Raw genomic sequence first — 27,479 nt, forward strand, 5'->3', positions numbered from 1 at the left:
CTGCGGTCAGGGTGTGTTCTGCTAACCGGGGCAACAACGTTTATGCGTTCGCCGCGCGGCGCGTCCGACGCTCTGTAACCTTAATTCTCTTAATCGAATAAGACCGGCCGACGTAATCGAGGCGGTCTTTCCGATCCCGGGGCTCGGCGCGATTACCCTGGGGGAATACCTATCGGTCTTCGAGAAGCGCGACACGCGTGGGGCGACTGTGCCAATTACTGTGTCCATTTACATTAAACCTATCCACCTCTAAAGCGAATGATAAAAATTGCCCCGTAAAAATGACCTAACTAGAATTTATTCAATTTTTGCAGAATTTTTATAACAGTGCTTATAATGTTCAACAATTTTTAATGGGGGCAGCTGTATAATTTTTATAATTATTAAATGAAAAATTTAAAACTGGTCACTTGACTGATAAGACAGCTTTAGCGTGATGTTCGAAATCCCTGATAACTCGTTTTTTTATCAATGTCGTTTTTTCTTGAAATTCAATAAAAATGATAATTGACATTGAATATATTTCAATTGTATGTCAATTTGTTTTATATAAGTACAAATTTGATCGTAGTTGAAATATATAAAGCGCGCGAAATATTTAATAAAATGGACTTTTATTTGTATTCGAGCGATTTATTTTTATTGTGCCATTAAGAAGTGCGTCAATTTCTGTATACTGATATAATCACCGTGACTTAATTACTATGATCAGTTTCCAGGAAAAAATGTAAAAACATAGCAACATTCCAAGCTAAATTATTTAGCATAATTTATGACTTTCACAATATTATTAAAAAAAAAGAAAAGAAAAATAATATCAACGCACACAAATTGAATATTTCGCCTCGAATTATCAAGTATTTGAAAAAATAAAAAAATTGTAAAAAATTTCTTTAACAAGAAAATAATTATTGTAATTTACCGTTTCAAGTAAAATCATTACCGTTTAATTTTTGTATCAATCTTCCACAAAATTGTAACATTTTGTAAAACCTTGACAGTTTTCCAAAACAATAGAAAATGCCATCGATTTCTAGATTTTTAGAAAATTAAAAATATATAAATAATACAAAGAATTAATTTATTAGAATTAATTTAGTAATATAGATCGAGTTGATCGTTGATTGATTCGTGCAAGTATCTCGGATTTTTGAAAATAGAACGCCCGGGAACAGGGTCATTCCAAGTGTAATCCATCGCGCGTGGGAGCAGTTTCCCCAATTATCCGGCGCAACCGGTGTTAAACAGTTTAGCCGCCGCAATATTTTCGATACGGTCTGTCATTATTTTTGCCCGGCCCCATTTAGCTAGCGCGCGCGCGAGCCGCTATCGTTGTCATACTAATTACTTAATTACACCGAGTTGGCAACGGTGTATTCGCTGTCTCGGTCCCGCAAAATGCGAGGGTCGGTCGCGTTCCCGCGTCCCGCAGCCGTCGTTTTTCCGGCAACGAGATGATGAACAAGAGTCGAAAACATTTTCGGCAACGATACCGGCTAATTTTCCCCGTTAGAGATAATGATACCACCACCGCCAGCAGCAGCCAGGGACTCGTTAAGTACTCCCGAGTTATATCCGCGTCGCTTCGCGAGGCCGCGCCCGGCGCTGGCCGATGTTTCCCGTATAAACCAATTTCGCGGCCGCGCAAAATGGAATCAAACGGGTCAATTGATTTAGCCCCGCGGATTATTAAATTCGGCCGGCATTTTTCCACGGCTTTTACTTTTTAGATAATCCGCGAGAGGGATCCGCGCGCATTACGTCCGCGCATAGAAAACGCGCGGGAAATTTCGTTGCATTTCCGCGCCGATTTGGCATTCGAAGCGACCGGTGTTCTCCGATTTCCACGAATTTTCGCGGGCCCGTCGCGAAGCGAGAAATACAACGACCGTTACCGATCTTTCCACGGCTTTCCCTTTCTCAACGGTTGACACGCGCGCGTGTTATTGACATTTGCGAGGAACTCTGGCGCGCGCGCAGTTACCGAACACCACCTGAAACTTTGCGAACACCTTTTTACGCCAGCTTTTCGAAACTGAGAGTGGCGCGCGCGCGATTTGAATATTTTTCCGAACGACGCCAATTAGAGTATCTTTAACCGTGGTGCTTTCGTTTGAACGCCTTTTAACCGCGACGGTGAACAGCACTCCCGATGCTTCCCGCCGATTTGTGCCACGTCATTTCTTCTTAAATCGCGAGCCGTGTGCAACAGTTGCCCCGCGCCCGGACATAAATATTCCCCGGAACTCGTCGGATATGGACGATTTTATTTACGAGAAACGTTTACCAAATAACGCGCAAATTTTATGAAATTCTATGTTAATTATGCTTCTCGAAATTTAATGTTGTCTTGTTCCGATGATATTGTATAATAATAATATTATTTAAGTTGGAGAAGCGTAAGCCTGATTTTTTGAAATTCTAATTTGTCTTCGATTTATTTAGATAATATTACGTGTTTTTATATAAATAATTTTACTTAGAATAAGAAATTGATTAACCCTTTGCAGTCGGAGCCGTTTTAACTGGAAATCCAAAATATTTCTTCAGACTTACATCGTTTCCATTTTATATAACTTGCAGCATTTTATACAATATAAAATTTATGACTTATGTTACAGATAATAGCTGTTAACAATTTTTTAAATATTAGTAAATTCGATAAAGATTATTTTAAAACGTGGCATCATAATTTTTAGAGTCGTCATTCGACCGCAAAGGGTTAACATTCAGCAGAGAAGCTAGTCTTCAGCGGTGCCAAAGAGAAAACCTCTTTATGATGTCAATAACTGTTAATATACACTGATAATTTATTTTATTTAATTGTCAATGGTTCGATAATCAAGCGAACGATTTAAATGCCCCAGGTGAAAATCGTTCAACCGTTCAAAAAATCGCAGCAACCGTTCCGCAAGGGTTAAATATTTTCTACCGTGGCGCAAGCTTTTTCAGGGCTTAAAGTAGGAAGAGCGGCGGTGATCCCCTAAATCTTAGCGAAGAGATGTGAAAAACGCGCGGCCATATCTCTTACTTTTGGCAGTTTCGCAAGCCGGCGGAGTCCCATCAAACCAGAGTTGGCGTTTCGCGGGGGCTTCCTTGTCAGTTTCGTCGCGTAGCGTGTGCGGCCGTACGAGCCGCACAAGCCAGAGAGAAGAGCCCCCGTTCCAATTCCCCGTCCTCGCCGACTCTTTTCATCGGATTTTCTCCTCGTTACCGATCCTGCCCATGCGTCACCCGTTTCGTCTTTATTTCCTTCGACCCGAGATATATCTGACCGACTCGGCTCTGCTCGGCTCTGATCGCCTTCGTTCTGCTCTGCTTTGCTCAGGTCTGCTTTACTCAGCTTTGCTTTGCTTCGATCTGCTTTGCTAAGCTATGCTTTAATCAGCTTTGCTTTGCTTTGCTAAGCTCTGCTTTACTCAGCTCTGTTTTTTGCTTCGCTCTGCTTTGCTTCGCTCTGCTTTGCTTCGCTCTGCTTTGCTTCGCTCTGCTTTATTCAGCTTTGCTTTGCTTCGCTCTGCTTTGCTTCGTTCTGCTTTACTCAGCTTTGCTTTGCTTTGCTAAGCTCTGCTATACTCAGCTCTAATTTGCTTCGCTCTGCTTTACTCAGCTTTGGTTTGCTTCGCTCTGCTTTGCTTCGCTCTGATTTGCTTCGCTCTGCTTTACTCAGCTTTGTTTTGCTATACTTTGCTTTGCTAAGCTCTGCTTTACTCAGCTTTGCTTTGCTTTGCTTCGCTCTGCTTTACTCAGCTTTGCTTTGCTTTGCTTCGCTCTGCATTACTCAGCTTTGCTTTGCTTTGCTTCGCTCTGCATTACTCAGCTTTGCTTTACTCAGCTCTGTCCTGCTCAGATTTACTTCACTCTGCTCCACTCTGCTCGCGTTCGCTCTGCTCCGCTCAGCTCCGCCCGGCACCCAAGGCGACCGGAGAGAGAAAGACGGAGCGCGCGCGATCGCGACCCAATAAATAATTCATTCTTGATTATTTCCTGATATTCGATTCCGGAATCTGGGCACGTACGTTCGACTTCTGCATAATTTATTCCCGGTAAAGTGGCGCGTATAAATCCCGAGGAAAATATAGGAGGCTCGGGGAGAAATAGGCGAGGAGCGGCGAGGAGCAGCGAACCCGAACACCAACGTCGCGCGGCCCCCGGGAGCGATCGCGAGGAGAGCGGGCCGCCGCCGGGCGTGCACGCGTAATCGACACGGTCCGCCTCGAATCCGCTCGCAGGTCAACCGATACCCGCGCGCCGCCTGTCCGGACCCGAAACGCGCTGTCCGTCTCTCGCTCGCATCGATTTCGATTCAATTAACGGTGCACGGGCACGCGAGCGCACCGACGACCCGGTGCGTGGCGCATAATTCCGAATTCAAATAATTATAATCGACTCGGGCGACGCTAATGAATTCGGCCCTGTTACTTCTCGCGGCCGGCGCTGTCCTGCTCGGTTCTCAACGCTGTTATCGGAACCAGCGGAATTTATTTTTGTGTCTGAGACTAGTTCCTGACGACGAACTTTTCAATTATTTAACGATGTTTGTTAACGCATTGCTTACGGCTCATTTTTACGCTCTCGAAAAGTTGACATTCATTTTTTTTTTACTAACCATTTGTTAAGATGTTACCCTGGTAACATAACAGGAAAGTCTATATTTAGTTCCTTAAATCGTCGATTGAGTCGAAAAAACCTGAAAACAAGATATCCGGTTTCACGGTCACAACGTTCGAATCGCTAAAGACGAGAAATCTCGTCTCCCGTACGCAATGTGTAAACACATCGTTGACCGGCAATTTTACGCTGAATCTATCTCATGTCACCGGCTGTTATTAGTTTCGAAATGCAAACACCACTTAACTCGTGACCGGTCAACGATGTGGTAAACAATAACCACAATTTGAATGCATAATACTACGTCAATTGCATTAGGTTATCCAGACAGCATTTACCATTTAGGACAGCAAAGAATTCGTCGCCTCGTTCGAACATTTCCGAGGACCACGTGGCGGCCCATATTCCCGTCGGTCCTTTGAACCGTTTCTCTTCAAAGTCCGAAGGCAATTCGCGCGAATCGCCGGCGATAGGAAAGTAGAGGGATCCAGTTCGGTGTCCGTTCTGGAAATTAGAAAGGGTAGTAGTTCGCCCGGCTCCCCACCCGGTTAGGCGTGTTACCCTGACCCCGGTTAGTCCGTTACCGCGTCATCTTTCCCTCCCTCCTCCTCCTTCCCCCACCCCCGGCCTTTCTTCTTCCGGGCTCGCGTCACGTCCAACTGCCGCGAACCGCGTCGTGTGGCCGCCGTTGAAGCGGAAGAAGGCGAGGAGCTAATTCTCTCGGTTCCGGGAAAATTAGAACGGATAGAGCACGCTTCTTCGCCCCGGTTATGTGTCATTCTAACCTCCACCCTCAGGCCCCCCCCCCCTCCGGGCCTGGAGTTTCACTCGGCCGTAGCCAGATTCCTTCTTTTTCGGCGGTATGGATCCGCTCGCTCGCTCGCTCGCTCGCCGGTTCTGGATAGCATCGCCGCGGAAAAGTAGAGCGAACGACCCAATTCCCGTTTCGTACGAACTTTCCCGATAAACTATAATTTACCGGCCGTAGAATAATGGCACCGCCGTAGTCGTCGCCGAATCGGTCGCGACCGAACGATTAGTATACTGCAATTAGACCGTGGGGTGGCTCTTCGCGCGGATTAAATGTTTTCTCGGGGGTGGGTAGCGATTAACGATGATTGAAGGATGAATTAATTGTTTTCGTTAATTGTTTCGACAAGTTGGAAATAATAAGTAAATGATAACCTTGTTGTAAGGGTCTTTTTACATCTTTGTAATTTTATGGCGGCTAGTCAATTTTTTTAGAAATATATGAAATTATAGTATAGTATAGTATAGATTATAGTATAGTAAATATGTTACTATACTTACTTATTTACCATAGTAAATAATATACTAAATATAGTAAATGTGTAAAAGTAAATTTTCTATTACGAATAGACTGCGGATTTTATTTGTTTGTAAGCAAAATTAATGTAGGTCGAATATAAAAATAAAATAAAGGGAGATTGGAAGAATTTAAGGATATTTTCAAGTAATTTTTGAATTATTAGAATTGTTGAGAGGGAAGAGATATTTTCAGTCAATTTCACACTAGTTTTAAGACTTGTCTATCTATTATTATTCTTATAATTGTTACTATAAATTTATCGAGAGAGAGAGAAAATATTCTCAGTCAATTTAACCTTCTGCACTCGAGTGGCGACTCTGAGGCACCACCAAAATTCTTACAGCACGTTCCAAAATAATTTTTATACTATGCAAAATTGGATTTCATAAATTATTAAAAATATAACTGTTGCCGCATGAGCTGCAAGATTCAATTTCATACGCATAAAATACATTTTGTCGTATAAAATTGAAATGCTATATGTCAGAAAAGTTATTTCAAAATTTTATTTATAATGGCATTTTGCATTTGCATTTTTTGCATTAAATGGCATTTCAGTTATAATGGCATCGAGTGCAAAGGGTTAATACTTGTCTATCCATTGCTATTCTTAAAATTCTCGCTACACATTTATTCGCGTCCAATACTAACATCATCGCTATCCTCCCAAACCACAGTTCAAAAAGATCAAACAAAAGCCGCCAACTTAACGCAGACTCGAGGCTCGAGGGTGCTCGCGCAAGTAGCACAGCCGACCGAATAGTAATCTCCGGCGAAAATTGCGACATTTACGCCGCGCGCGCGGAAACTGTGAAAGAAACACGCGGCGGGAACATTTCACGCAGGGGGGCAGGAAAGGGGGGGTCGAGGCACGCGAGTCGATAAAAATCCGCGGAAGATCGCGCGTGGCCCACTGAGCCACATTAAAAAAGCTCGTCGCAGGTGTGCGGACCTCGAGAGTGATCCAATTAACGCGACAGAGGGAGGGGCCGACAGAGAGAGAGGGAGGGAGAGAGGGAGAGGGAGAGAGTAAACGTCATTCGAGTCGCCGCTCAAACAGAAAATCCGCAAAGGGCCGCGGCGGGGGTTGTGTTTCGCTCGGCGTGTCTCGAGTGTTCATAATTTAACGCGGCCAGGACCTTAAACTCTCGTCGCGCGCGGCGAGCAAGGGTAAAAGTGCCGGTGAATATTTCCACGGGGAGCAGAAAAAAAGAAAAAAAGAGAGAAAAGAGAGAGCGTGCCGAAACGAAAACGCGAACCGATCGATCCGCTCGCTCTCTCTCTCTCTCTCCGCGATTCAGGATATCTCGAGGAATCCTCGAGTGCTCGCCTCGAAGCCCCGCAATCGATAAGTTCGTCGAGTGTCTCGGTTGGGCCGACGCCTGCCACCGCGCCGCTGTTGCCTCGTTATACCTCGCCCACGGGCGTTAGAGTGGATGTTAACGAATACCATCGACGGGACCCCGGCGCCGCATGCCCCCCACTCCACCCCCCTCTGGCCGTTTAACAGGTTTAGCGCCACGCGCCGGTCCCTAGATTTTCCGTTCGGGTCGCGCCGGTCCCTAGATTTTCCGTTCGGGCCGCGTCGGTCCCTGCGGACCGACGTTAGATTCTTCGTTCTTCTATCGCGGCGAACATGTCGGTCCTCGCGTACTTGCGAGAACGAACATTTAAATTACGCGATATCGGTTTTCGTTTGGCCAATTTGAACCGAAAAGTCTATCATCGGTTCCAAGGGACCGGCGCGTGGCGCTTAACGTGTTAATTCTCCGACGACAGATGTCGCGGTCCTCGATCTTTCTCGCCGCGGGATCGGCGAGTTCGGCTGCGAAAACGAGAGCTCTTCTCGCGGGGGAGGGAGGGGGCGATATGCCGCGCGGCAATGCCAATTTACTCGCTCGCGTGCGCACTTGCTTTTCCTTGGGACCGCGCGGCGAAGGGGTGGGGGAAGAGCCGCAGCGATGTACACACAATCAGGGATTCAGACGAAAATGGAAAGTACCGGTATTGTGGCGTTAAGACTGAACCCTTGCACTCGAGCGGCGACAGTTGAAATCGTTATAAATTATTGAAATCGTTCCAAAATTATTTTTATAAATATCAGAAAAAATTGTCGAAAGTCTAACTATTACACGTATCGCGAGACTCAATTTCGCACGCATTGAATAAATTTTCGTTACATAAAATACTAGAAGCCTGAAAAATTATCTTAGACTTGCCTTTGAAACGGCTTCGAGCGCAAAGGGTTAAAACGCGTAATAGTTTTACGAGTCACTGTTAACACAGCTGGCCGAACTAGCCATTTCGGTTCCAAACTTAAAACGGCTTCACGCGCGAAGGGTTAATCAATTTAGCATACCGCGGAACGCCGCAAGCAGCGCCATATTCCATGCTGCATGTTGCTGCCGCGCATTCCTCTGTGTTTCGGTGATCGACTGGAAAGCCATGAACGGTTTTACGACTGCCTTCTACCGGGAGGGGAGGGAGACACGTCGCACGAACAAGACGGCGTGCGCGCAGCCAGGTTACGACGAGCGAACGCGTTCGGGTATCGAGACGAGCCGTCATAACTCGCTCGCGTTCTTCGATCAAAAACCGTGTACACGACGGCGACCGGGTCGGCCGGGCATAAAACTCGACACGGCCGTGGATAGAAAATTTTTCAGAACACCTTTTTATCGTTTATCATCGCGCTAAACGATGATTGCGCGGAGATCGCGCGTTTTAACCCCTCGCCGTACCATTTTCTCCACAGTCACTGCAATTAGGATTTTTTTAATAAATCTAATTTTGTTAGAAGGGAGAGAACATTGATGTCTATTCCGTGCCTGAATTTACTAGAATGCTTAAACATTAACAACAAGGGTTTAAAATTTTATTCTAATTTTAAAGAACAGAATAACATCCATGCTTAATAATTTATTCCAAGTAATTTCCATCGCGAGTCAGTCTCGTCAAAGTACGGTAAGGGGTTAATGACAGCAACGGTTCTACGAACCCTGGACGCTCCCCTCCCCCTATTTCCCGCGCGGGTTCGTCCCATTCGGAAGGGACTACACGTTGCTAAACAAAGAATCGCGCCGAGAAAAAAGATCGGCAACGAGAAAAAAAAAGGACAGAAAGGAAACGAAAAATGTTGGACCGCGAGAGGGGGCGTGCAGCAGCAGCAGGGTGGGGGAGAACGCGAAAGAGAAATCGTAACACGAAATCTCCATTCCCAATCAAAGCGGCCGGCTAGCGCGCGCACGATCGCCGGCCCCGGACACCTCTTTCACTCGTTACGCCGAACACAATCTCCGCGCGGCCGCGAGAGCTCGCATATTTTTTTCGGGCTCTGTCCCGCCGTGTGATCAATATAAAACTGAACAGCGATCGAGAGGGAGAGAGAGCGCTAGGAGAGTCGTCGACCCAATTGGGGAAAAAAAATAAAAGCCGCGGGAAATAGAGGGAGCGCGGGCGAGAGGGAGGATAAAGGGAGAAGTAGCGAGAGAAAGCGAGCGAGATAGAGAGAGGAAAATAGAGAAAGCGAGAGAGAGGGAGAGAGATAGAGGGAGCATGAGAGGCGGAGGAGAGAAGGAAACGTGCCGCATCGGTCGAGTGCATCGCTCGAGTGAATCGGTGAAACGAAGCAGACGGTTAAGTGCTAGGCCTCCTCCGCCACTCGTGGCCGCGCCAACGGTCGGTTAGAGCTCCCGGAAACCGAGAAAAGTCGAACGTAGCAATTCGCCGCCTCCAATTACCGCCGGGCCCGGCGCAGTCGAGCAATAGAGGAACAGAGAGAGAGAAAAAAAAAGAGGGGAAAAAAAAGAAGAAAAAAAAGGAGGGACAAGCTTCCGCGACAGGCGCGTCCCCGACCGTATGGCGCGAACCTTTTCGGAGAATCCCATGGCGGACCGACTCGCACTCCGAGCTGTTTATGAAACGCCCTGTACATCGTCCGTAACGCCCTCGAAACAACCGTGTCGACCTCTTCTGCACACGTTTCCTTCGAGAAGTTGCCTCGCCGGGAAAGTTGCCTGTTTGCGTCCTCTAAACTCGAACTTACAGTAGCGGACAAAAATTTCAGACGAGAAGGAAAAAGGAAAGGAATTATTAATATTTTATAAATAACATAAGCTATCATGTTCTATCTTTAATTATAATCGTTTACTCATTTATTTACACAGTTACAAAAACATTTATGTTCGGTTTTAAACTTAAGTTGCTATTTCCAAAAATATATTTTTTTTTGTTTTCCTAGCGTTACTCATTACACGTGTATAATTGAAATTAAATTCGTCGTCTTAAATTTTTGACCGCTACTGTACCTTTTTGCGATTCGAACAAACGACGCGAGTTCTTCGCCCGATTCCGGCGAATCTTCCGGAAAGCGAACGTTGCTTTTGGAAAGGCGATACAGGAGAGTATATTGTACAGTATGTACAGTATATTGTTTCGGAATTTGTTGGGCGTTCGGTATTGATGAGGATTATTGAGAGGGTGGTAGATAGAGGGGTAGTTATTAGGTGGATTGGGAATTTTAAGTGGGATCTGAAAGTGGAGATTTTGTTCGATTCGGTTGTTATTAGGTTATGGACTTTATACGATAAAGTGTAGTATAGTATAGTAAGTAAAGTATAGCGCCCAAGATTTAGTTCTCATGTAAACAGTAAACAGTACAGTGTTTTAGATTTAGAGCTAAAATGGCTTCGAGAGCACAGGATTAAGAAAAGGAAAATGTAAACAAAAAGGCGTAGATATTCGTCCCGTATATTTTATGGTGACACCGTCTCGTCGCAGTGTTAAGCATTGTTATTTATCTAATAAAACTAATCATTCATTATCAATATCGAATTCCTATATATTTAATACACGACAGCCAGTCAAAGCGACCGATTCGTCTACATCGTCATTTAAATCCTCGAGCACGCCGCAGTCAAAGGGCTAAAAAAAAGAAAACGAGAACAGCAAGAAAACGCTAAGCTTTCGACGAACACGACTGGCAATGGTAACCAAAAGATCGAAACGATAAGAGATCCAAAGAAGATGTCGTACCGCGAACAGAGCAGAGAATTCAGTGACGTAAATAATCCAGAAAAAGATTGCGAACGCGAAACGTCGCGTTTATGCAACGTCTGCAAGAGGGAGGGGAGGGGGGAAGGAAGGAGGATGATCGGAATGGCGGACAAGGCAGCTACGATAAAGGTGTGCATTCCGGATCGTAAGGAGCGATCCACGGGATCACAGAACGAAGGGGACCCTCGTGCGGCGTCCATCTATCACACGGGTGTACAAAGCAGATTCGCGGAAAACCGTCGGCCCCGGATATGGGGAACGCCGAAGCGTTCCGATGATTTGTCCGCATTATTCATTCGGCGGTGCGACGGGCGCCCGACGTCGCCGCCGTCGCGATCCTCCCGGACGGTCGTTGATAAACGAGAGGCCGCTCGAATATCATATTCGATCGGCGGCGGCGCCCGGCGAAATTTGAAAAATATACGCGACACCCTCCAAATTGGATTTCCCGGAGGGTGCTGATTAACGGCGCGACCCGGAAGCCGGATCTTTCCGGACCCGATACCGGTTCCGCGTTCGGGTGTCGCTTCGCGTTCGGGTTTTCCTGCGAGAGACCACCGCCGAACTGTGTCCGCTCGTATTAATCCATATTGATCGCCGGAAGAGCGTTAACCAGTTAACTGTGGCGCCCTCGTTTAAAAGCGCACACAGTTTTGTGTCGCCAGAATCGAGCCACGACGAGTATACTCGTCAATCACAGTTAACTGGTTAAAATATCTTAGTTCTCGATAAATCGTAACCCGAGATACGATACGTGAATTGATACCGAATGATGAAATGCTTATTCATACAAATCAGTTTCTGTTATGATAATAATATCGAAAGAGTGTCTACTTTTACAACATAGTCACAAAGTCATGAAGTCATAGTTATGAAATCATGAAGAGTCTCTTCTTCAATAAAGACATTTTTCGACGATATCTCGAGATATCTAATAATTCTTTTGCCATACTACCCTCGGAGTTACGAGTTCAAACAATCGCTTGAACGACCCTGTACAACGATCCGGGATCTTTGTTTATCAACTCTGTAATACGAAGCGTGCTCTCGTCGCCGATCGGGAATTCAACGATATACAATTCGCGGCGGTGTAACGCGCGAGCGACGACCGCGATCTCGCGACGACCTGTAATTCGAAACAATGCCGCGGGCGTAATCATAAATTACTTAAGATGGAAAATTCGCTTGCATGTTGATCGCGCGGACGGCCTGGCTACGTTCTCGCCGGCGCGTGTAATTACAGGCGGCTCTCTCACGCCGCCGGTTGGAAAACTCTGCGGCTCCCGCGACCGGGAAATATGCGTTGTTGACGGTTGCGCGGACGCCTTCTTTTGCAAGTTGATCGCGCTCCGGCGAGAGAGAAAAAGCAAACAGTTCTCCGCGTTTCCGCGTGGTCGGGTGGGGAAATTCGAGGATAATTGCGTGATTTTTTTTTTGCGATAATTTCGCGCGGAAGAAACGGACGCTTGATATGGAAATTCGGTGGACGACCGGTTTTAATCGTTTGACTGATTTTACGTATTTGTAACAGAAATTGGTGGTTGAAACGCGCGAAAAAGTGACGCTGTTAGAAGAATTCAATGATTTTGTGTTATTTGTAACTTGGAATGGCTGCATAAACGTCAGAATTAGGAGGGATATTTCGACAAGAATCGTGACTAACTGTTCTGAGGTACTGAGAGGAACTAACATTCAGTCACGAGCGTAACGGGCAAAAAATCTGTCCGCGAGCTCGGCTTGTTATGTTTACGTTTGGCCCAAGTATTCTGTTCGCGACTCAGACTCGCGATGTTTATGTTTGGCCCAAGTAACTGTTCTCGCGAGTCCGACTCGCGACATTCATGTTTGGGCAAAAATCTTCATCGCGAGTCTGACTCGCTAAAGTACCGGAAGGGGTTAACCGGCCCGCCGACAAAACTGCGCAAATATTAGCAATTTGCGGTACACGGTTCATTTCGCGGCTTCGCGTTTCAAACACGCATTCTCGAATATCGCGACGAAATCGGAGAGGAATCGCGGCCACCCCATTGGACACACGTCGCGCTGTGCATAGAAGCGAAGCAAATGAATTTTCGCCGGAGGAGCGTGCGCGCGGATGGCTGGCCGGCCGCAAACCTCGAGCAACAATTTCCATATAATATCAAACAAAAATTTACGGTTGACGTAAACCGAGAGCGCTCAAGGCCACATCGGAGGGGAGTAGGAGGGGGGGGGGGGGGGGGGGGGGGCAGGCCAGGCAGGCAGCCGGCACCCGCCACAGGCCGAAACGTATCCGAGCATACTATTTCCATTATTTACAGGATGCATAAAGGGTCGATCGAGCGCGTGTCCGTTTGAATATTGCACGGTATAATGTACTGATATCGAACGTCATTATACTTGCATGCGATTAACGTTAACTCTGTACAACGGGGGCGAGCGGAGGGAGCGGGGGCCGGTTATGAATAAAAATACGCTCTGTACCGCGCGCGCCCCGTCGAATCGACAGAGAGAGAGAGAGAGAGAGAGAGGGGAGAGAGCCGGCATTATACATTCATCCGACAAAGAGTGGAACTAATGCGCGCGGACGGACGATGGCCGAAACGTGACTCGTGGCGGCTGCCTGGGCAGATTCGCTCGCGCGAGTTGCAATAATTGATTGAATTTGCGAGATCCGTTTCCTCCGTCTCCCGGCGGCGGGGTTCTCCGTCCACCGTCGGCACGACGGAAAGAACAATGCCTGTCGGACGCGGAACGTTTCTCACGGTGAAAAACTCGCCCCATCTCCGGACGATGTTCGCAGATTTTCGTCGATTGTCTAACACGATCTAGCCGGCTGACTAGTGATACACGCCGTGGGGAGGGGGGATACGCGTTGCTCTTTTAACGAATTAGCATAGTCGTTGTACGGGATATTGACATTTGCGATCGCGTCATTAGTAGAATGTGTTGGAGTTTATGCAGGTTTACTTAATTTTATAAATGCTAAAGGAATGAAAAAAAATCCTTTTGCTTAGTAAGAGTGAAATAAGTAACGGTGGAAATAACGTAGAAATATTGTTAACCTTTACTGTTTTTTTTTTCTTTTTAATATTGTTACGGAATGTCGACGATTTGAAAATAATAAATGGTGCACTGATCATTTCAATTGACACGGCGAGTTTAATGTCAAAACTTCGCCAGAATTATGAATTATATTTACATTAAACAATTTTGAATTATTGTATTTTAAAATATCCGTTATTTCTTATATCGTTTTTGTAAATAATATACAAATAACTACCTCCTCTGTAATTACAAAATAATTAATGAAACAGCGCTGATATACCAACACCCAGCAATTCGCAAGAAGAATGAACTACAATATTAAAAAAATCAAAAAAATACAGAAAGAACCATCTTCACGGCGTCAGGTGTGCATTTAAAGTCATAGAAGTCGTCCTCTGCGATGTCACAGTGTAGAACTAGAATAGCTTTCACGTTTTTAACATCGTATTCGAGAAAAGAACCGTCTCTTTGACGACGCATCTCTCTTCTCCTCGACACACAGAGACTTCAAACTTTACGCGCGCCTCTACAACGGAGTCGCATCCGCGCCAGTCGTTGGCATAATTGAAGAGAGAAGTAAAAAAAAAGAAGCCGGACGGAACGCGGGCGGGCACTTTGAATTATCGACCTTTCCCCTTCCTCGTTTCCGAAGCTGTCGCGAGCCGTAAACCTGGAAGGAGCATTGTTTCGACTAAACCGTTCCGCGGAAAAGTCGATTTTCTCGGAACCGGCGCGCGCGCGACTCGCTTGACAAATCGCGCTCGCCTAATCTCCGCGGAACCGACGAGTCATGTACGCATATACAGTCAGTCCTATAAGTATTCGTGCCAGCGTGGATTTTTGTCAAACAATCGCATATTAGAGTAGCTCTTTCACTTTATATTAATATAATGAGTGGTTAATATCTTCGTTGATCAACGACGAGCCACGACGAGTATATTCGTCAATCACAGTTAACCGGTTAAAAAAGATAAAAAGTTTCTCGCAAAATTTTACACGCGTCCCTCGACTTCGACAGATTTCTCTTTCAAGCAACGAGGGTACGAATACTTGTGGAACCGACTGTATACACACGAGTCGATCCCTTTGTTCACCGGCGCCCGCTGAAAATTCGCGTGACGCAAATCGGACCGTCGAATATATATAAATATCTGCGGGCAGAAGCGTCGTTTTCCAAACTAATTTCGTCGGAGCTGCTTCTGCCGCGCGCGCGCACGAGAGAGAGAGAGAGAGAGAGAGAGAGAGAAAGAATTATGGCGGCGACGGCACGCGTGCACATAAACTTCTCCGCGCAGGAATGTATCGTGACAAAAACTTATCTCTCTTGTTCCTGATAAAAAAAAGGGTTCGTTTACTGGTAATAATACTCCCGCCCGCGCATAATTCTTCTGGGCGTTATCGGACCGTCATCTTCCGGGAGCATGTTCCAGCGGGGACTGTTTTTCTTTTTTTTACGCTACGGTGACACGTGACCGTCGCGCGAGTTCGTTTTTGACTGGCGATGGTCTTTCGGTGGGTGTCGGCGAAATTTATTGTCAGCCGGTTGTCGATTTTTAATTGTTTTCGGCGAGGAGTAGTCGTGTCGTTAATTGGCTAATTGTTGCTAGAGTGAGTTATAATTGAGAGTATAATTGTTGTACTGCAAATTTTATGCGTTTATGAGAAATTATGACGTATGTTCTTATGAGTATTATGACGTTACGTTCTTCTGTAGTTTATTGTATTGTGACGTTACATTTTTTTGTATTTTATTTTATTATGACACATATTACGTTCCTTCGTATTTTATTATATTACGACATCCCGTTCCTTCGTATTTTATCATATTACGACATAATTTTATACATAACCTTTGATTTGTATCTCATCGCATCACGATGCCATTTTATCGTTCATCAAATTACAATATTACATCGCATTTTGCACATTACAACATTATTCCATACCTCACCGATTACAATTTCATTTCGCATCTCACTATCCTGCAACGTGATCTTGTACCACACACGATTAACCGCAACATAGAGAGCTCTCCATCTCCGCCCCCCTGAAAAAAAAGGTAGCCCCATGAAATCGTTTCGCGCCGGCATGGTAATTTTTGGGCACCTCGAGCCGCAATTTTTGCATCGCAAATGGTTCACGATCGATGAATAAATTTCGCGGCAGAACCGGAAAAGAGGGAAGAGAGGGCTGACAGATTGTAAAGTAGATGTTGAACGATCCGATTGTTAATCACCGTGGTTCGACAGCGTGTAACGACGGGTTATAGGGAGGAGGAGAACGAACGGTTCCCGCGGATCGCGCCGAAACTCATCGTAGGAACCGAGGCAAGAGAATAGTCGGATAATAATAAGTCGAAGGAGGAAATAGTATCGAGCCGAGGTAGGGAGGGAGAAAGGGTGGGAGAGGCGGAATCGTTTGTTGGCCACCCGTCTTCGCGGAGCCTTAATCTCCGCGATGATTTCGTTTGGGGATGCCGCGAACAGATGGCAGAGGTTCGGAGCCGGGGAATCAATTTCGAGGAATCAGCCCTCGAGGGCTCGGCCGTCTCTCGCTTCTTGGGGGAAACATTGGAAATTGCTTCGACGCTGGTAATTATACGGCCGAGCCTCTCTCTCTCTCTTTCTCGCTCACTCTCCTCGGACCGCGCGGGAGAACTCTGTAAATCGGTATCGAAAACGTCCATTATCCTAATTTCGCTTAAACCGCAAAGAAACGGTGCGCTCGCGCGCGCGCATGAAATCGTCCCAGCCGATTTCAATGACCCGCTCCCGGATATATCTCAGCGAAGGTTCGCGCGATCGGTGCTATTATGTCTCCGAACGAAAATAGCACAGCGCGCTGTGCGCCACCCGTTTCGTAGACCGCCCCGAGCCTGTGATCAGCCGGGGATCCCCGGGTCCTAAGCCGACGATTTCGTTCAAAGGTCGTCGCTTTTCGAGAAAGAGAGAACCACACGCTAATCTCGCAATTTCTTTCCTGCCAATCGGCCCCGAAACCCTTTCATCATCTATTTATTCCGATTTAGAAAGTCGACAAACGCTGAACTGGCAGACGTTCATTCCGCGACGTTGCTCGCGAAAAATAATAGGCTTTCGTATAGGTGGACAGTAGATTATTTAATTGTAATCGGTCACGTTTAATTGTTATATCAAAGTATAAATTTCCTAATAGAATATTTAATCTAATAAAACATTTCTCATAGAATAATTGGAGACTTAATAACCTCGTCAAACGAATTCCTAAACAACTGCAGCCTAACTAAATTTGTATACCCTCAATTCTAAGTATTAAAAAGAGAAACAGTTACAAAGTAAACACAAAGAGAGAGAGGGAGAGAGAGTGAGAGAGAGAGAGAGAGAACGAAGAATCGTTTCCACGTACCGCCAGTAAATATCGAGCAATAACTGTCGCAGCGGACTGCGACGCGAATTTCGGTACACGACGACGGTTCTCGGTATCTGCCCGGTTCTTGGGAAAGCGTATCCCCGTGTTACGGCTCGTTGTATCAGAGTTCTCGGATTCGGGGTTCGATCCCCGATCGCCCGGAGAAGCGAGAGCCGCAAGGATCTCTCGAAACGGCTCTCGATATCGGATTATGATGGTAATGGCGCGCGGAGTAGTTCCGCAGATTACGTTCGAACAGTAGTGTACCGGCAAACATTAGACGGAGTCCGGGGCGCGAGGTGGTCGCTGGTTCCTCGAGAGAAGCCGGGGGAGGGGGGCACTACTGCGCGCGCGCGCGCTACACGCTAAGGTGCCACATAGGTCATTCGTATCTGAAATCATAATCTCTCGCTGCGCGGCGAACTCCGGGGCGAAACTGGTTGTGCGGTCGTCACGGGCCATCCAGTTTACAACCGGCAAACTTCGTAAGATGTTTGAACTACGGTAACCGTGAGCTATGGGGTATCGTAAAGTGGGTGGGTTAGGCGTACGGCAACCACCCACCAAACCCCTCCACCCTGGGAACCTCTGCGAATTGTCCGAGGATTGATGGCGGCAGGAATTACGGAAATAATTGAAGCCGGAAATGGTGTCTCTTCGAGCGGCGGCGAACGTTCGCGGGGCAGAAATTTAATGGATATAATTGTGGCGTCGCCGGCGATGCTACGACGTGATTAGCGAATTCGAACGCCACAGGAATAGGTTAGGGTGTCCCATAAGTTTCTCCCTTTTCTTGATGCGAAATGAATACACGATATTTGTTGTTTAAGACGTTGGGTGCTACGTCAGCCCCCAGGGACTGACAATCGACTTTTCGTTTGGACGATATGGATTCTAAGGACTGTGTCATATAATGACATCTTTTTAGTTTATTGGTTTATATATTTTAAGGAGATATTGATTTTTAATATCAATATTAATTTATCAGTATTAATTCAATTGGTTTTACTCCTTTACAAGAAAACTATAAAAAGGGTAAAATTCTATACTCTATGGAATCATTAAAGATCAGCGGTATAAACGTCACAGTTCAAAGTTTTTCACCCATCTGCCTTGTCCACGTTTAGGCTATCCAGACCAATTCTAATCCCTCGGCGTTCGTCCGCTCGTGAGAAATATGACTCGTAAAACAGATCCAAGCTTTCCTCGCCTGCGTTTCCACGAAATGATGAACCACGGCCAAGCGAAGAGATCTAATCTTCGCGGCCGTAAATGAGATTCTACGGGTGTGCGGTTACAACCCTAAGCACAGATTCTATGGTCCCATGAAAAAGTTAGCGAGAGACCGAGAGAGAAGAAGAAGAAGGCGAGAATCGTGGATCCACAGGTACTCGAACCAGGTAGTCGGGTAATTCCCGGATATAAGAGACCTTGAGAATTGGGGGGAACCAACGGGGGTCATCAGCCAGTGTTCCGGAGAGTTTAGGGGAGACCTTATGGCTGCAAGTTTGGGGGAAGTTCGGGCTGGGTTTTGCTAGTTTAGAGGATCCTCGGCTCGGGGTTACCCTTGCCAGGGTGCAGCTACTCGTCTTCCGGATTTTAGGCTTCGAAAACCAGGGACGCGGCAGACTCTAACTATCCTCCTTAGGTAAAAGGTCTGCCAGTTTCGAACTTACCCGGATGTTTGAAAATATTTCGACCAACTCGCGTCTTTTACCTCTCGCTCGGAAGAGCGGGGCTCGAATATTCCGTGTACCCCGTAGAGTTTAGAATGAAATCTTATTTGTGTGTTCTCGATCGTTTGAACACGATTTTATTCATTTAAGAGGTTGTTTACTGGAGGATCGGAAATTTTACTTAGAATTTATGATTGGAACGATTCAAACGATTAAAATTGTTAATGTGATCAAAATTATTGAAACGGTTAAAAAGATTCAAATAACTAAAAGCATTTAAATAATTAAGATTACTAGGGTGATTGAAATTACTAAAATTATTGAAGTGATCCAAATTATTAAAGCGATTAAAATTGTTAAAATTATTAAAATTATTAAAGCGATCCAAATGATTAAAGTGATTAAAACGACTAAAGTTATTAAAGCGATCCAAATTATTAAAGTGACTAAAATAACAAAAATGATTAAAATTATTAAATTTTCAAAGCGATTCAAATTATTAAAATAATAAAAATATCAATTGGATTTTACGCTGCAGATTTTATGCTTCATGAACACCCCCGGTAGTATGTACATTAAAAAAAACAGTTCATTGAGTATGTTCATTTTACCTTGACTTTTACTGTCCGTGAACTTGTTAATAAATTGAAAATAGTGTATCGGCTACCTTCAAACCTGTTTCAACAGTAAAACCACCAAACCAGTAAATATAACTGGTTTCCGACTTTCTCTTTCACAATTCCTGATACTATAGAAATATTTGCTTATTACAAATATTACAATAAAAATCGTGGGAAGATGAAATAAACCAATTCTTGTCACTTTTACAAAATTATATAGATTAATCACGTTTAGAACTCAAATAATTCTAGCGTTAAATTGTTTTTATCAGTTTCCGTCATAAATCGACTGTAGATTTACGCGCAACATAGCAATTTTTAAAAATTAATCAAAAGAGTCAAAATGGCCCGATCGACAAAAATGGCCCAATATCCTTCGATTATTTGACCAAGTTGTACATAACATAAAAATTCTATTAAATTAATTCCGCGTCTCTATAGTTTCGCATTCAACCCACTCACTTCCAAAAACGCATAAAATCCACCGTCAAGTCACAAACAAACAAAATCCTGCAAACCTCCAAAAATCAGATTTCCTCGCCTATATCGCGATTTGCAGAAAAAACGCGCGTCTCTTATCAATAGCGTCACCGTCGTTAGAGGACAGATTCAGCAGACCCCACGAGTTAAAATTTCTCACCGACCCCGTCGCAGCCTGATCGTGTTAATCCGGCTGTCGACGTCGGCGTGATACATGATTTCCTCAAAGGGGAAGATCCGCCCGTTTCAGGAACGGATTCCTCGCGATCGCCGGCGCGTAGTGTAAACGGGTAGTGTGTAAGCGGAGCGGAGGAGAGAGAGAGAACGATAGAGGGAGAGAGGGAGAGAGAGGAGCGGCGTCTCGTCTCGAAATACCAGGACGACAACGTTCACGTGAATCATTACACGGCTGAAATACGGCGTTCAATGAGCAAGGAGAGACGACGGTGCACGTGTGCGGGGCGACGCCTCCCGGTCGTCTCCGCACGCCATTCAAGAGCCCGACGCGGCCCGACGCGGCCCGACAACGGCCCCGCAGAGTTAAAACTGTTCCGGCGAACGGCGCGGCACGTGATTACGCCCAGGTTATTCTCGGGGTCCGCGCGTCGCGTCGCGTTCGACGTGCTCGGCCAGGCCGGAAACGCGTAACTGGAGCACGCGCGCGCGCGCGCCCGACGCCGTCGCGAACCGGAAGAATAACACCGGCCGCGGAGGAGGGGGGAGGGGGGGGGGGGGGGAGGGGGGGGGACAACATTGGTAATAGGAACTTTTCCCCCGCCATTGGTCGAGGAGAGGACACCGTTGCGGAAAAAAAACAACCCCGCAGCGGATTACAAGCGAATTCACCGATACGCTCGACACGCCGCGCGCGCGCGCGCGCGCGTTTGTCAACGGCAGGGATTCGACGAAACCAGCTGCGACCGACACCTGTGTTCATTGACAGCGGTGTTAATTCCGGATTTAGGGACAGTCGATCTATATAGGGCCGTTGGAATGGGCGCGACGCGACTGACAAGCTACGCGTGAATTCAAAATTGCTGGATGTCGTGTTCGAGAATCAGTTCTCTGATGGGTTGTATTAATAGGATGATTTTTGGATAATGGCAATTTGCCAGTCTTCGGTGATTTTATTGTTTTATGTGTATCGGAAGATTTTTAGTCGACTCGAAAATCATTAGAAGGATATTAATATTTCGTGGTTTTCCGATGTCCTTTTTTTATTTAAGTATAGTAGACAATTTAGTATACATTTAAATGGTTTAACCAAATCAACAATACAACTATTGTATTTAGTTCCCTGAAAATTGTCCTCTGAAAATCATCACGCGGAGATCATCATCTGAAAATCACCACTTGGAGATCGTCATCCCAAAATCACCTCTTGAAAATCGTCATCTAATAATCACCATTTGGAGATCGTTATCTAACGATCACCACCTAAGGATTGTTCCGTGAAAATCGTCACCTGAAAATCACCACTTAGAAATCGTCATCCTAAAATCACCAGCACTTGAAAATCGTCATCTAGTAATCACGCCTTGAAAATCGTCATCTAGTAATCACGCCTTGAAAATCGTCATCTAGTAATCACCATTTGGAGATCGTCATCTAGTAATCACCACTTGGAGATCGTCATCCTAAAATCACCACTTGGAGATCATCATCCCAAAATCACCCCTTGAAAATCGTCATCAAATAATCACCATTCAAAGATCCTCTACCAATCACCATTTGACTATCATCATTTAGAAGTCGTAACCCAAAGATCCACGTCCACCGAAGACCAATTGAAAAGCATATCATCCCGCTCGACGATATCTCTCGACGAATAGTGCCATGAAACGAAGTAGCCGGATCTATTGTAACAACGACGGAAAAAAAGAAGGTATCATCGTCCTTTATCTCGGATCGTGGACGCAGAACCGATAGATTGGTTGACCATTTCCTCTCGCTCCCTTCCCGAAGAAAATTTATGACAGCAGCTAACTCAGTATATTACCAGGGCGACGGGGAGCGTACTAAAAAAGACGAGCGTGCTGTCGCTGCCGGTTGCAAAACCGTTTCCTCTCGGGGACTTTACGATTATGGATATTGATAAATCTATGAGGGAAAACTGCGTCGGAAAGTTCGAGCACGAGACGGGGAAGCAAAAGTAAAAGAAGCAGAAGAAAGTAAAAGAGGAGGAAGAAGAGGGAGATGCAGAAGAAGAAGAGTTACTCCCGACGGAATCTCTCAGCCGGTTGATCAAGTTCTCGGCGACAGCACTTCGCCGCGGAGAGAGTCCCGCGGAAAGAACCGGCTCGAATGATTTTCGCGCTAATGATTTCCACAGCTTTCCATTGTTCCGTCGCGCGCGCGCGCGCCACAAATCGCAATCCATTTCCGTCCTCGTGCCAGGGTCTCGTTCGCGTGCTCACCAGTTCGCGCGTACGCGGAAACGATCGCAAATACAGGCGAAACGTCTGTCAATATTATTTAACCACCACCACCACCCCGTGGCGCGACGCAAGAAAATGACTCGCTCGACGAATAATTACCGGCTATCGCGGAGGCGAGGGCAAACATTTCACCGATTGTGAACGCGCGTTAAACGCGGCTGGCTTTGTGTTTCCTCTCTCTCTCTCTTTCTCTCTCTCTTTCTTTTTTCGACGCGGCAAAAATCGAGACGCTTCTTTGCGCGACGGAGGAGTTCGTCGCAATGAAAAAAATTTGGCAATTCGCGGAGCGAATCGGAAAACCGGGAGACCATTAATAACAGTGTTAAACACACGAAGTTTCATATTAGCTGGAACTTTCCGTTCTCCAACTCCTCGCAAACATAATAAGCTCCCGGCGAATTTGCATTTTTCATACCTGCTCGGCTGGTTTCAATTTTTATCGCGGCCAATAAAAACATTCGGAGCGGCCGAGCGATTTTAATAACAGCGTCGGCGAGCGCGAAGTTTGTTGTTAGCCGGTTCGCGACTTCGCCGCGCGAACGTAACGATAAGGTCGGGGTCAATTTTTATTTTTTTTAGACCTTCCCGACTGATTTTCAAGTTTGTTTGATTATGTTTTTATTCGATTATTTTAGTCGATTATTCTATTCGATTATTCTATTCAATTTATCGCTGGATTGTTCAAATAGCGTCTGTAATAAATATCTTGTAATTTCTCAAATTTTCTCAAAGCCCTAAACGATAAGAAAATATATAAATATTTGACGAGAATTACTTATATCGAAAAGACGCTATAGCACGTCTCACGACGATGCATCTCTCCCGCGAAAAAGGAAAGAAACACGCTTTTCGAAAGGCCGATCGAGGCGGGACCGGACTTCTGACTGTTTCAGGCATTTATCACGATCGCGGAAGAAAAGTGCGACGCGCGCGGCACCGTTCCTCAGCTTCCGGCTCGCCCCGTGCCCGAATATTAAAATTCCGCTCGCGCCCGCGTCGTTAGCCGGCGAGTGTTTTTTTCCTGGCCCGTTCCTTTTTGCTTTCCTTTTATTTCGACGCTCGCAAGACCACCCGGGCGAAAAAGTTTTTTTCATCTTTCTCCCTTCCCTTCTCTCTCGCTCTCTCTTTCTCGCTCTTTCGCCTCCATTAAAAGAAACTCCGGCGAAATTATCGATTGGCCGTTCCTCCCCTTTTCCCGGAAATACGGAAGCTGCCGGCTAGCGCGCGCGAGAGAGTCGCGAAGCTGTTTCTTGTAATTACAGAAAACTCGTCGTTCTCCCCTTTTATTCCGCCGCGATGGCTGCGAGCGCGACGAAGACGGATCGCCGTTCAATTGATCGCGTTTTCCGAGCGGCAACGTGGCCGCCCCGCGCGCGAAAGAACACATTCGAATGTCGAGCAGACTGTAGACGTAACACGCGCCATCAAACCACCCATTGTTCTATAATATTTAATCAGGCTCGCGACGACAATTTCGAAACGGGATTTATGGACTGGCTCTTGGCGCCGTATTCGGAACGCGATTATAAATATTAACCCCTTCCCGTGTCATTTAGCTCGACGAAACTCGGGCCCGAGCGGTCCGCATCAACGCGCGCTAAACAGACCAGACAGATGTTTGTAAACAGTCGCAATACGATCCGAAATGTAGATGCCCGCAATGCCTGTGATATAGTCAATTTTACGCGATACTAAAATATCGGCCTTCACTACACACTTTTGTACCTTGCATTTCGAAGGGGTTTCTTAAATTTTAATAATTGAACTGCTTCGTAACAGCATCGACAAGAATCGTGACTAACTGTTCTGAGGTACTGAGAAGAACTAACATTCAGTCGCGAGCGTAACGGGCAAAAAATCAGTCCGCGAGCTCGGCTTGTTATGTTTACGTTTGGCCCAAGTATGTGTTCGCGACTCAGGACTCGCGATATTTATGTTTGGCCCAAGTATCTGTTCGCGAGTCTGACTCGCGATATTCATGTTTGGGCAAAAATCTTCATCGCGAGTCTGACTTGCTAAAGTACGGGAAGGGGTTAATTGCTGCGAATGGTATCAATGATTTAATAACACAGCGTTAGATCTTGCGACACTATATTACATAATTCGCGGCACTTATTACATAATTTTTTAAATATTAGATACCCTCTTCGCGATCAATAAAATAGATAAAATAAATATTTATAGATAAAATAGATAAAACAAATATTGCTCGATAAATTGGTAAACTAAATATTACTAGATAAAATAGATAAAATAAATATTGCTAGATAAAATAGGTAAACTAAATATTTATAGATAAAATAGGTAAAATAAATACTGCTAGATAAAATAAAGTAAATATTGCTAGATAAAATAGGTAAACTAAATATTGCTAGATAAAATAGATAAAATAAATATTACTTAATGCTAATGCTACAGAAATATGAAAATGGTTACTGTCGAATGACCGAGTCGCCGAAGAGTTAATAGCAAAAGTTAAAAAGAAATGTGCAACAAATACGAATAAATATCGGTAAAATAAGGTAAATAAATGAACGCAATAAAGTGATTAGCGACGGAAGGTTTAAACGATAGACCGCGTTACGCCCTGAAATCGTTCGGATAAATCAGCGGATCAAAGGGTTGGAAATGATTCGCGGGGTCGTTCCCTCATCATTTTATTAAATATTGATGTAACAGAGAGATCTCGTACCTTTAGGACGGCGTTCGACGATGAAGATACACAGACGGTTCTCGTAATCCGTGCGCACGATATCCGTTCGGTGTGTAACCGTTCCTCGGTAATTACCCGCGGAACGACGGCATCCCACCCCTCCCCAATATTATTTTAAATAATTATACTCGCTTTTAATATCAAACACGACCGCGACAAAAATAAAAGCATTATCCCGTTTTCAATGAAACAAAGACCAACAAGATTCGCGCTCGCGATGGAACGCTTGTAATTAATCCCGCGGTTTCCTGCTCACCAAATTAAATCCCTCTGCAGATCGCGTTCCACCCTTTCACGCACTCTTAATTAACCATTTCGCCGGTATTGTTTAACGTTCCTTAATTCAAAACTTGCACGAAACTTTTTTCGTAAACACCGCCGAATAATGTATTTCCAACGCGGTTCACGTTGTTCTGTAAATAGACGGTAGTAAATGCGAATTGAATTTGACGATTGAATTAATCGATCTATTACATCGATTATTAACCCTTTGCAGTACTTTTATCTTCGTAGTTATAATGATTAATTTTCGATTGGAACAATTTCTTGGAGGAGAAATGAAATTGGTATTTATAGCGTGCTTAAATATTAAAATAATCAAAAATATTAGCGGCGGGAAGGCAGAATTTTATTTCGACTTAAAATGACGAAATAATATCTTTACTTAACAGGTTATTGTTAGAAATCGTAATCACGAGTCAGACTCTTAAAGTACGGCAATGGGTCAGTTCTCGTAGCCATTTTAACCCTTTGCGGTCGAAGCCGTTTTAACTGGAAGTCAAAAATATTTGTTCAGGCTTACGGTATTCCCATTTTATATAATTTAGAGGATATTATACGTTATTAAATGCGAATTACAATTAATATATATAAAATATTCTTCGTCGCTTAAAATGGAAATACTATGAACCAGAAAAATAACTTCAGATTATAGTTAAAATGGCTTCGAGTGCAAAGGGTTAAATTCCTTTTTTTCTCGCGCGCAATCGTTTCGCGTGCGTTGCCCGTCCAGCAGCGATCGCTAATGGGAATCGGCGCGGGCCGTTTTCGATTTACAAGAGTCGCGCAAAAACTGTGAAACGGGCCCCGGCGAATCGGCGTGACGGCCGCGAGAGCGCACTATTAGCGTCTTAATGCTGGGTGCGCGCGCACACGGTTCGCCTTGAATATCGCGGAACGCGAAACACCATCGTTTCGATGAGTCGATGAAAGTTCCTTTTCTCGGATAGCGGTCGGCGGTTCCGCGATCGTCGCGGTTCCGATTGTTAGATACCGCCAACAGTAATTACAAAGGGGAGAGTGGAGGGGGCTCTCTTCTCTCTCGATGTCTGTCTTTGTCTCTCTATTTCATTTTCTGGCGTTAGCCATTTCTCTAATTCTCTCCTATTTTCTCTTTCTTGCTGTTATTTTCTCTGGTTGCCTCTCTCTCTCTCTCTCTCTCTCTCTCTCGCTCGCTCGCTCTTATATTCTCTCTCTCTCGCTCGCTCGCTCTTATATTCTCTCTCTCTCTCGCTCGCTCGCTCTTATATTCTCTGGCTCTCTCTCTCTCTCTATCATTCTCCGGCTAACTCTTTCCTCTAACTTTCCTTCTTTAATTCTCCTTCTCTAATTCCCTATTATTTCCCTCTCCTACTCTCCTACTCTCTTACTCCCCCCTCTCCCCGCTCCACCTGCCCGGCCATTTGATTTCCCCGTTTTTACATTTTTCATTCGAGCGGGCCCGAGTAATGGTAATGGAACTGTACGGCGAGCGTAGGAACACGCCGGATGGAAACGCGACGGAGGGAAGAGATCGAACTTCTGCGGGGGATAATTGATGACAGCGATGCGAACCGGCGGGGGAGTCCGTTGTTGTAACAGTGTTGGGCTCTGCGCGCGCCACGGTCTGTTATTCGTAGTAGAAAACGGTTTCCGCGAGCAAGAACGAATGCACAAGTTTTTTCTTTTCTTTTCTTTTTTTTTTCTTCGTTGCCAAGGGAGGGTCGAAGATTGATGCCACTATAATTATCTTATAAAGGTAATATACTCGGGGAAACAACGAAAGATGAGCGCGAAACTTCTTCAGATTTCTCTTTCTCTCTTTCGACTGCTTTCCCCCCCCCCCCCCCCCCCCCCTCCCGTTTCTTGTCGTTCGAGAGCGGC

At 45.4% G+C, this 27,479-nt stretch overlaps 1 long non-coding RNA gene across 1 annotated transcript in view; it reads left to right on the forward strand.

The window, feature by feature from the left end:
- The window catches only part of LOC144473005 (uncharacterized), a 213,786-nt gene that overhangs the window by 77,294 nt on the left and 109,013 nt on the right, over positions 1-27,479 (forward strand). The gene's annotated exons all lie outside the window — the stretch shown is intronic.

The sequence above is a fragment of the Augochlora pura genome, chromosome 7 (assembly GCF_028453695.1).
Source record: "Augochlora pura isolate Apur16 chromosome 7, APUR_v2.2.1, whole genome shotgun sequence".
NCBI lineage: Eukaryota > Metazoa > Arthropoda > Insecta > Hymenoptera > Halictidae > Augochlora > Augochlora pura.